The sequence below is a fragment of the Dreissena polymorpha genome, chromosome 3, assembly GCF_020536995.1.
Source record: "Dreissena polymorpha isolate Duluth1 chromosome 3, UMN_Dpol_1.0, whole genome shotgun sequence".
Lineage (NCBI taxonomy): Eukaryota > Metazoa > Mollusca > Bivalvia > Myida > Dreissenidae > Dreissena > Dreissena polymorpha.
Genome location: NC_068357.1, coordinates 16091190 through 16103919, shown reverse-complemented (window position 1 = coordinate 16103919; position 12730 = coordinate 16091190). Strand labels below are relative to the sequence as shown.

The following is a 12730-nucleotide window of genomic DNA, read 5'->3' as shown; positions in this document are numbered from 1 at the left end:
AAATCTGTCAGTCATTCGGACTGACAGACTTTAAATTGTTGTCAGTCCAAATAAGTTTCTGTCAGTCCCACTGTCCGACTAAACTATAACAGCAAAACACAACACAAGAGAGTACCTTTTAGATGTATATTGGTATGGATCACAATAAAACATGTCGAAAGTCGATATTATTTTTAACAATTGTTATAACTGTTATAACTAGTGACCTGAAAATCAATAGGGGTCATCTGCGAGTCATGATCAATGTACCTATAAAGTTTCATGACCCTAGGCGTAAGCGTTCTTGAGTTATCATTCGGAAACCATTTTTTCTATGTTGAGTGACCTTGACCTTTGACCTAGTGACCTGAAAATCAATAGGGGTCATCTGCGAGTCATGAACAATGTACCTATGAAGTTTCATGATCCAAGGCATAAGCGTTCTTGAGTTATCATCCGGAAACCATTTTACTATTTTGGGTCACTGTGACATTGACCTTTGACCTAGTGACCTTAAAATCAATAGGGGTCATCTGCGAGTCATGATCAATGTACCTATGAAGTTTCATGATCCTAGGCATAAGCGTTCTTGAGTAATCATCCGGAAACCATTTTACTATTTCAGGTCATCGTGACCTTGACCTTTGACCTAGTGACCTCAAAATCAATAGGGGTCATCTGCGAGTCATGACCAATGTACCTATGAAGTTGCATAATCCTAGGCATAAGCGTTCTTGAGTTATCATCCGGAAACCATTTTACTATTTTGGGTCACTTTGACCTAGTGACCTCAACATCAATAGGGGTCATTTGCGAGTCATGATCAATGTACCTATGAAGTTTCATGATCCTAGACATAAGCGTTCTTGAGTTATCATCCAGAAACCATTTTACTATTTTGGGTCACCGTGACCTTTGACCTAGTGACCTCAAAATCAATAGGGGTCATCTGCGAGTCATGATCAATGTACCTATGAAGTTTCATGATCCTAGGCATAAGTGTTCTTGAGTAATCATCGGGAAACCATTTTACTATTTCGGGTAACCTTGACCTTTGACCTAGTGACCTGAAAGTCAACAGGGGTCATCTGCGAGTCATGATCAATGTACCTGTGGAGTTTCATGATCCTAGGCATAAGCGTTCTTGAGTTATCATACGGAAACCATTTTACTATTTCTGGTCACCGTGACCTTTGACCTAGTGACCTGAAAATCAATAGGCGTCCTCTGCGAGTCATGATCAATATACCTATGAAGTTTTATGATCCTAGGCATAAGCGTTTTTGAGTTATCATCCGGAAACTATTTTACTATTTCCGGTCACTGTGACCTTGACCTTTGACCTAGTGACCTCAAAATCAGCAGGGGTCATCTGCGAGTCATGATCAATGTACCTATGAAGTTTCATGATCCTAGGCATAAGCGTTGTTGAGTTATCATCCAGAAACCATTTTACTATTTCGGGTCACCGTGTCCTTGACCTTTGACCTAGTGACCTCAAAATCAATAGGGGTCATCTGCGAGTCATGATCAATGTACCAACAGACCGACCGACATGTGCATAACAATATACCTCTTCTTCTTCGAAGGGGGGCATAAAAAGGCAATAATTTACTGAATCAACTTAACGCGAAATTCAGCCTTTAACAGACAACGCCTATCGCTAGCAAGTAGTAACACAGCTACCGGGAAACGTTATATTGACTCAATAATTGCTTGGCTGGAAAAACCAGAAACTATTAATAGCAGGTTGTCATGGCCTGATCTGTAATAGACACCGCTGAATGCTAGGTGGGTGCGTCGGCAGATCGTGCGCAATGAGGTCGTTTATTATATCTAAAGACAGCGCATTTAAAATACAAAGACGTATTCACGAGATCATTATGTGTGTTATGCTACCATAGCTATGCTACCATAGCTACTTGCAAACAAGTGCTACTGTATGCATTATCGTCTAGCGATTTGTCATTTATATTAATTACAGAACTACACTTATAGAAATCTATCTGCTGAATATTTAGAAATACATGCATATATATATATATATATATATATATATATATATATATATATATATATATATATATATATATATATATATATATATATATATATATATATATATATATATTATGAGATGTACAAATTAGTTGACCCTCCTTAAATGTCTCTAGGTATTAGGTACCAGATCGTCATTATCATTTGACAGTCCCATACTTAACCAACTTTACATACTGATAAACCGATCAATCAAAATTGTTCTTTACTCAAAGATAAATATTTAAAAAAACTTGTGTTTAAGTTTTTGCGGCATTTTTGATTATTCAATAGCATCTTCAAATATTACTTGCCATTTCGCTGTGTAAGTATCGAAAATTCAAAACGACCATTTATGACCTTGAAAAAACTTAGGGTATTATAAACGAGGACATGCAACCCGGAAGATAAAATCCTTCACGTTCATTGTAACTTGCAGACGAATTTTGTGCAAAATAGAATAGGGGTCGGTACACAATTAACACTAGATCTTTATTTTGGGAAAATATGAGTTACATTTAATAAAAATGGTATAAAACAAAGTTTTGCAACTAATTTTTTTTTGTCAAGACACTACAGTTGAAGAATTAATTTTATATCTGCAAGAAAATTGTATTAGAAACATTTGGGTAAGCATAATTCTGAGATGTCCCCTAAAATTCCATGAGGTTATTTTCGCTACAAAGTGTGTGACATTACTTCAAAACATATTTATCAACAGCATTAAAGTTGAATTCAATATATTATATATATCTTTTTTATCTACTTATTTCATTATAAACATGATTATTTCTTGTTCTATGTGTTATAACACGAACACGTTTACTATGGTAGTACGCACATTGTTTCGTAGCGTGAAAATAAAGAAGTATCTGTAACATTTTTGAATTCACGCGCCCATTTAGGTTTTAGGCTTCAACTCACCAAACCGCTTAACTAGAGACAGCAAAAATACCACAAAACTACAAAGAAACTCTTAAGTGACCGGCACGCGAAAGTACACAAACTATTAAATGTACTTGTAATTGTGGTCACAATATACTAAATAGTTTCCGTATATAATTCAATGTAAAAGCGACAACTTTAAACGAAAATAAATGCATTATTTTGCACATAGAGACCTCCATAACCATACCTTTTCTTAAAGGCCATTCTAAGCGGAATCGATTTATGCAATAAAAAAGATATGTCATGTTCAATTCAAGAAAGAAATCGACTGTTTTTGCAACTTTTTTTTTCGGCTGTTTCTTAGTGGAATGTAACCTTTTTCAGTTTAATGTTTTCTTCCAGTTTATCATATTTCAGGGATTCCGTAGTGAACACCTATTCATGCCCTACTATTATCTCCGAAAGATAAAACCCGAACAATATTAAAGTGTAAAACATGCCTTCCTGTCAACTATGATATTGTTTTAGAGAGTACAGCCTTATACTACATGAAACGATTATTTAGTATACTGTAACCTTGTCTCAATTAGTTCAAGATGGTACCCAATGCGCAGCCGGAGATAAGAAAGCTGCAATTAAAAACGGTCTAGGTCGTTTTGGGCTATGTCAATTCGGTCTCGGTCATCAAAATGTTGCACCAATTATATCTAGGGCCGAGACAAACGACTTCGTCAACGAGGACCGGTAAGGTTTGTGGCTATTTCGAAAACCATTTTGTGACGTACAACCATGTGATCTTGTCAATCTTCGTAAATGACAAAACAAATATTTATAAACGTTCAAGCCCGGCCTCTTGAGTACATGTATTGTTTGTAAAGGGAAGTAAAATACATGAACACGACATGGAAACATGCAAAATTTATTTAAATACTTTCGGAACAGAAATAACATGCATTCTTATTTTGTGTTTATGTAATATATTTGGGGGCTCAGACAGCACATTTTTATTACAGCAATGTACACAAAAAATCTATAACACTATATTATAACATCGGTATTTCTAGCACATTTAACAATACACGAATAAGAATGCTTCTTTTACTAAAAAGGTAATAAGTACGTACATATGCACACAGCTAGGCTATTTAATTAATAATAAACTATATATTAATTGTCAGAATTATAAGACGATTTCTGCTGTTATGTAGACTGTTTCATTTACAGTTTGTTCTCTCTTTTTGGATAAAAAGGGACCCATTTGTACTCTTTGATAGTGCAACATGCCACATACTGATTGCAAAGAATGCAAAACGGGCGGATATTTCTTTAATATTTACAAAGATTGTTTACATGTTAGCATGTAAATGATTAAACGACTGATAAGAGGCATCTTCACGGAAAATATACTAGCTAATTTTCTTCCTCCATCCACCCTTTTTAAACATCTTAAGTGACTGCTTGCACGCAAAATTCAATACGTAGGTGTTTTATCTAAGTTTCTCGTTACTGAAGAAGGATATAAATTGCCGCGACATCTTATCATCAAGCATACATACTTTAATAGACAGCTATCTAAAGTATTATTTACCAAAATCCCCGTCGCGATAAAAACTGCTCTTGACGATCAGGAAGTTTCTATTGTCACAAATTACGCTAACCATCGGTCTTTAGTGGTCTGAAGATCGAAATTTAAAAAGGAACGTCTCAAAACATCGATACATTTAAACTGGAGTATTGTTTTCGATTTATTTTGGTTTTATTCATGCCTCTTACACAAATGTGTTCATTAAAGGTCACATTTGTCATTGCGATTAACAAAACTATGGTGTAAATGTGATTTGCATGGGCTACAAATTGTTAATCCCAAATTCATTGACACTATCCCCGTCACAGCATTATCTTCCGTTATTGAGCCTTCTCACTCATATACGAACACTTTAAACTATTTTCATTCTGTAGTTTGTTGTTAAAGGGAGAAAACCTTTACATATTGTCAGATTTTGTCTCATGCATATGCTTCGATCATGATTTGGTATGGTTCATCGAGTAAGGGGACGATGTTTATGTAGCACATTTGTTTTTTATGCCCCCATTCGAAGAAGAGGGGGTATATTGTTTTGCTCATGTCGGTCCGTCCGTATGTCCGTCCGTTCACCAGATGGTTTCCGGATGATAACTCAAGAACGCTTAGGCCTAGGATCATGAAACTTCATAGGTACATTGATCATGACTCGCAGATGACCCCTATTGCTTTTGAGGTCAAAAGGTCAAAGGTCACGGTGACCCGAAATAGTAAAATGGTTTCCGGATGATAACTCAAGAACGCTTATGCCTAGGATCATGAAACTTCATAGGTACATTGATTATGACCCGCAGATGACCCCTATTGATTTTCAGGTCACTTGGTCAAAGGTCACGGTGACCCGAAATAGTAAAATGGTTTCCGGATGATAACTCAAGAACGCTTATGCCTATGATCATGAAACTTCATAGATACATTGATCATGACTCGCAGATGACCCTATTGATTTTCAGGTCACTAGGTCAAAGGTCAAGGTCACGGTGACCCGGAATAGTAAAAATGATTTCCGGATAATAACTCAAGAACGCTTATGCCTTGGATCATGAAACTTCATAGGTACATTGATCATGACTCGCAGATGAACCCTATTGATTTTCAGGTCACTAGGTCAAGGTCACGGTGACCCGAAATAGTACAATGGTTTCCGGATGATAACTCAATAACGCTTATGCCTATGATCATGAAATTTCATAGGAACATTGATCATGACTCGCAAATGCCCCCTAATTATTTTCAGGTCAATAGGTCAAAGGTCAAGGTCACGGTGACTCAACTTAGAAAAATGGTTTCCGGATGATAACTGAAGAACGCTTAGGCCTAGGATCATGAAACTTCATAGGTACATTGATTATGACTTGCAGATGACCCCTATTGCTTTTGAGGTCAATAGGTCTATAGGTCAAAGGTCACGGTGACCCGAAATAGTAAAATGGTTTCCGGATGATAACTCAAGAACGCTTATGCCTAGGATCATGAAACTACATAGGTACATTGATTATGGCCCGCAGATGACCCCTATTGATTTTCAGGTCACTTGGTCAAAGGTCACGGTGACCCGAAATAGTAAAATGGTTGCCGGATGGTAACTCAAGAACGCTTATGCCTAGGATCATGAAACTTCATAGATACATTGATCATGACTCGCAGATGACCCCTATTGATTTTCAGGTCACTAGGTCAAAGGTCAAGGTCACGGTGACCCGGAATAGTAAAAATGATTTCCGGATGATAACTCAAGAACGCTTATGCCTTGGATCATGAAACTTCATACGTACATTGATCATGACTCGCAGATGAACCCTATTGATTTTCAGGTCACACGGTCAAGGTCACGGTGACCCGAAATAGTACAATGGTTTCCGGATGATAACTCAAGAACGCTTATGCCTATGATCATGAAATTTCATAGGTACATTGATCATGACTCGCAAATGCCCCCTAATTATTTTCAGGTCAATAGGTCAAAGGTCAAGGTCACGGTGACTCAACTTAGAAAAATGGTTTCCGGATGATAACTCAAGAACGCTTACGCCTAGGATCATGAAGCTTCATAGGTACATTGATCATTACTCGCAGATGACCCCTATTGACTTTCAGGTCACTAGGTCAAAGGTCACGGTGACTTGACACAGTAAAATGGTTTCCGGATGATAACTCACGAAAGCTTACGCCTAGGATCATGAAACTTCATAGGTACATTGATCATGACTCGCAGATGACCCCTGTTGATTTTCAGGTCACTAGGTCAAAGGTCAAGGTAACAGTGCCAAAAAACGTATTCACAAAATGGCTGCCACTACAACTGACAGCCCATATGGGGGGCATGCATGTTTTACAAACAGTTCTTGTTTTTGTGTTATGGTAGCATTTGTAATTTTCTTTGTGTAAATTATAACCTTTGACAAACTAAATAAGAACACGAGGCATATATATATATCGTTATGTTCATACCTACTATGTCAGATCTCGAGACCATCATCCCGGAGTGCGTATATACCCGCTATTTCATAAGATGAAACCCACGTACCCGCTATATTGGAAACAGACAATGGTGACAAAACAAACAATATCAGAACCCGAAACTCACAGACTGTTGTATCAATACTCGCTTTGTCGGAACCCGATACCATTATACGGTGTTTTATGCACCTTCGAAGAAGACGAAGAAGAGGGGGTATATTGTTTTGTTGTATGTCGGTCGGCCTGTCGGTAGATCAGTTCGTTTCCGATCAATAACTTGTGAACGGATTGTCCAATTGGCTTGATACTTTCCATGTGCATTGGGCTTTGCCAGCAGATGGTCCCTATTGAAATTGGGGTCACCCAGTCAAAGGTTAAGGTCACACTTAGAATTATAATTGTTTCCGACCAATAACTTGTGAACGGATGGACCAATTGGCTACATGTGCATTGGCGTTGGACAGTAGATGACCCTATCAAAATTGGGTCACTCGGTCACAGTCACTCAAAGTGTGAAATCGTTTCCGATTAATAACTCGTCAACTGATTCACCAATCGGCCAGTAGATGACCTCTATTGAAATTGGGTTCACTAGGTCAAAGGTCACAGTCACAATTAGTGTGTAAATCGTTTCCGATCACTAGCTCGTCAACGCATTGACCGATCGGCTTGATACTTTACATGTACAATCGCATTAGACAGTACATATGCCCCTTATTAAAATTGGGTGACTAGTTATTTGGCTGGTACACTGTCTATTTTCGACAAGGGAATTAATATTGTTAAAGGGATACAATCCAAAGGAGAGCTTCTATTTATACTAAGTAAAAGGCATGGAGATTTGAGACAAAAGTGGAATGAGGGGCCATCTGTGCCCTATTGACACATGTCTTGTTCATAATAGCTTTATCAAAACCAGGTACCATACATTGCATATACCCAAAAACCCACAGAAAGTGGTTTCTATACACACTTAATCGGACCTCGCGACCCACCAGTGTGGTGAGTCAGCCCACATTAGAACCCGAGATCCACAGAACGCGGGGACTATAACAATTATATCAGAACCATAGACCCAAAGACATTTTAAGCGGTGACTTGAGCCACTATGTAAGGAACCGAGGCCCACATAAGCAGGCGAGTATACGCACTTTCTCAGATTCGATACCCACAAAACATGGTGAGTACATATACTTTATCAGAACCCGAGACATAGGGAGGGCGGTTGCTTAATCCACCTTACCAGTACCCGATACCCACAGAACCCTTGGGACTAAACCCTCTATATAAATACTCAAGACCTACAGAGCTAGGTGACTTTGCCCCCTATATTAGAACCCAAGATCCAAAAACACCAGTGACTATATCCTTATGAACCCGAGACACACATAATCCGCTGACTATGCCCTTTATATCAGAAACCTAGAACCATATAACCCACTGACTGTACCCTTTACATCAGAAAAGGAGACCCATACAACCCGGTGACAATACCATTTTTATAAAAGCCCGAGACCCACAGAGCCCTCTGACTATACCCTTTGTATCAGAACCAAAAATCGACAGAATCCGTGATTATACACACGATATCAGAACCCAAACCCACATAGCCAATTGATTATACCCACTACATTAGAAAATGAGACTCACAAAACACATTGACAATACCCGAACAATACCGATCTTACAGAATGTGGTTATCAGAGCAAGGTCACATACTATGACACTTGTGTGCACACTTTCGCGCCCTTGACAAACAGTACTATTAAGGCAATATTTTATAAAAAGGTAATATTGAAACCAGTGTAAGATTTTTAAAATCCTAGCCACATCTTTATGGCCATCTGATTACAATTTATTTGCATGTATGATTCTTTGCTCTTACTGCTTAAACGTTCATTTTTAGTGCTCAGACTTATTGCGCATTTGTTTAAATCAATTCCCACGCGCAGATAAAAATTATAAAACATGCTTCCAATTTAAATAATACAAGTTAAGTATTGCGTCTTCAGATGCCTGGTATACAGATTTGTTCATGTATTTACTAATCTTTTGTGTTTGCTTAACTGTGCAGAAATTGTAACCCAAGATTGACGCAAATATGATTTATTTGCATTATCTTTACATCGAATTTCAATAGTGCGACCCAGCAGTTTTGGTATTTAAAATTATTTATAGGATCTGGCTCATGTTCAATGCCATTGCACTTATGCGACCAGGAAGATATAAAGCCTGGGAGAGCACACTTTATCTTGGGTAGCGATTAAATTACCGGCCGAACTTCAAAAGGGTTTTCTCACCGCACTGAAGTTGTAATTTAAAGTATGTTAAATAAGTATTTAAGATAACCGCTTTGTCAGCTCGAGAAATTTCTCTGTAAACTGTTTCAAATATTTCTTTTCTTGAATTAGCATCCCGTTGACAGGATTCTATCCCTTAGTAAACAATTTCCTCATACACATGCCGACATTTCCCCTGACACACTATATATTATACCATATATGGACAATTAAAAACACACGGCGTCAGTTTGTTTAAAATTTTCATCAAAGGGAAAGAACACTAGGTGTTATTATATGCTTAAGGTTTCACGAGTGCTTTATCTTTGAAGCATTATATTCTTTTGTTTGAAAGAGAGAATTCAAACGCATTTATTATTTTATAAACAAGCCTGACAAAGGAGTTATTTGTATGGTGATAAAATTGTACAAGATCTGTATAAATATGAGCCCCTAACATGAAGAATTACTCATAGACCCCGTTTGATCCCCAAATGAATTCAGACACAGAACTTGTTGATGCAATCTGCAAATTAGTTAAATCTCACCAACATTTTTTAATTACCAATCACCCGCACTACACTTGAATCAATCTGGGTTCTTCAACTGCCTGCAAAAGTGCTCTTTGGGATGCAATAAGCAAAACACAAGACACACGGCTTAATGGGATTCAGAAAGCAAACACCGGGCCGTTATTCTGTAGATATGTGGGAATCGAGGCTAGCGGAACCGTCTTTCAGTTCCGCGCGGTTCGCCGCTCGAGTAAAGAGCGACCGTTTATTATTAAGCTTACCGATATTTCAATAAAACTACCAGAGAACCGAAGTGCACACACCGCGTGGTTTCTGACGTCAAACACACCAACACGTGCACGATTCAATGTCCACTCCTTGTACAACGAATTCACTTTTCATTAAAAAGTTATCCGTCAAAATATCCTTTATCCGTTTGAATATTTTAAATGCGATATTGTTAAATCAATCGGATTCAGAAAGTGAATCTAACCTAAATCTTTAAACAAACCTGCCTTTTTACCAGTTGTGTTGTCTGGCATATGGCTGTTGCATTTGTTGTAAATAGTTTGATCATAGACCACGGGATATGTGCACGATGTTTGCATATTTTGCCAAATGTAATTAGATAAATACAATTTTCAATTAATAAGCGAATACAAGCTCGAGCTTCGGTGAGTCGTGTAATTTTTAGAAAGAATTTGTACATTTTAAATAAATATAAAATCAAGAATTAAAAAACGACATTTAGAATTTAGACGACAAAATTTTATATTAAATTATATCAAATCAGAAATTGTTAAATCGAACTATGCGCTATTTGACTCACCGAAGTTCGAAAACTATTTGAAAAATAAATATTTATGTTATTTGCATGAGTTTGTTATTCCCAATAATATGGGCTCTATGCACGTCGCACGGCACGAGATAGGCGGCGTAGTCGATGGTAAGTCTCATGGCAGGTGATAGCAGTGTTGGCAATGGTACGTCACATTACACGTGATAGGTGTGATGACGTAGATGCATTCAATAACGTGTGGTCTCTGTGTTCCAATGACATGGTGGAAGTTTTGTCGACGAAGCATCACATGACCAGTGATAGCAGTAATGTAGAAGATACATCACAATATACGGTATCTCACAGATCCGATGGTACATCACATGACATGGATCTCACAGTTCCGATGGTACATCAAACGTCACGTTATCTAACAGCCCCGATGGTACATCGCATGACATGGGATCCGTTCCGATGGTACATCACATGACACGTGATCGCACAGTTCCGATGGTCCATTACATGACACGGATCTCACAGTTCTGATGGTACATCACATGATCGCACAGTTCCGATGGTATATCACATGTCATGGGATCTCACAGTTCCAATGATACATCACATGACACGTGATTGCACAGTTCCGATGGTACATCACAAGACATGAATCTCACAGTTCCGATGGTACATCACATGACACCTGATCGCATAGCTCCGATGGTACATCACATGACATAGGTCGCATAATAGGATCTCACAGTTTCGATCGTTCATCACATGACAAGTGATCGCACATTTCCGATGGTACATCACATGACACGTGATCGCACATTCCGATGGTACATCACATGACATGGGATATCACAGTTTCGATGGTAAATCCCATGACATTGATCGCACAGTTCCGATGGTACATCACATGACACGTGATCGCACAGTTACGATGGTACATCACATGGATCGCACAGTTCCGATGGTACATCACATGACTAGGATTATCACAGTTCCGATGGTACATCACATGACATGGATCTCACAGTTCCGATGGTATGTCACATGACACCTGTTCGCACAGTTCCGATGGTACATCACAGGACAGGGGATCTCAAAAGTTCGATGGTACATCACTTGACACGTGATCGCACAGTTCCGATGGTACATCACATGACATGGATTGCACAGTTCCGATGGTACATCACATGACATGGGATTTCACAGCTCCGATGGTACATCACATGCCATGGATCTCACAGTTCCGAAGGTACATGACATGGATTGCACAGTTCCGATGGTACATCACATGACATGGGATCTCACAATGCCGATGGTACATCACATGACATGGATCGCACAGTTCCGATGGTACATCACATGACACGTGATTGCACAGTTACGATGGTACATCACATGGATCGCAGAGTTCCGATGGTACATCACATGACATGGGATATCAGTTCCGATGGTACATCACATGACATGGATCTCACAGTTCCGATGGTACGTCATATGACACCTGATCGCACAGTTCCGATGGTACATCACATGACAGGGGATCCCACAGGTTCGATGGTATATCTCATGACACGTGATCGCACAGTTCCGATGGTACAGCACATGAAATGGTTTGCACAGTTCCGATGGTACATCACATGACATGGGATCTCACAGCTCCGATGGTACATCACATGACATGGATCGCACAGTTCCGATGGTACATCACATGACATGGGATCTCACAGTTCCAATGGTACATCACATGGCATTGATCGCACAGTTCCGATGGTACATCAAATGACACGTGATCGCACAGTTACGATGGTACATCACATGGCATGGATATCACAGTTCCGATGGTACATCACATGACACGTGATCGCACAGTTACGATGGTACATCACATGACATGGATCGCACAGTTCTGATGGTACATCACATGACACGTGATCGCACAGTTTCGATGGTACATTACATGACATGGATCTTACAGTTCCGATGATTCATCACATGACACGTGATCGCACAGTTCCGATGGTGTGTCTGTTTGCGATGGAAACATCAGTGCATCTTGAGTTTATCTTGAAATAAAAACGAAAACACAATCAAAATGTGTTTATGATTTTTCAATTTTGTTGTACATCCTAACATGTTGAATAAATATACATCACTTTATAATTTAAATATTATTCTATGGAAACAGATTTAAAGCCGCTACATA

The 12730-nt window shown here is 38.7% G+C and overlaps 1 long non-coding RNA gene across 5 annotated transcripts in view; it reads right to left on the bottom strand.

Moving 5' to 3' along the window:
• Nucleotides 1-4996: 4996 nt before the first annotated feature.
• The window catches only part of LOC127873095 (uncharacterized), a 59900-nt gene continuing 52166 nt past the window's right edge, over nucleotides 4997-12730 (bottom strand). For all 5 annotated transcript variants that reach the window (XR_008045963.1, XR_008045960.1, XR_008045964.1 and 2 more), the window contains one exon: nucleotides 4997-12590. This is a non-coding gene — a long non-coding RNA (uncharacterized LOC127873095). The remainder of the gene's footprint in view (nucleotides 12591-12730) is intronic.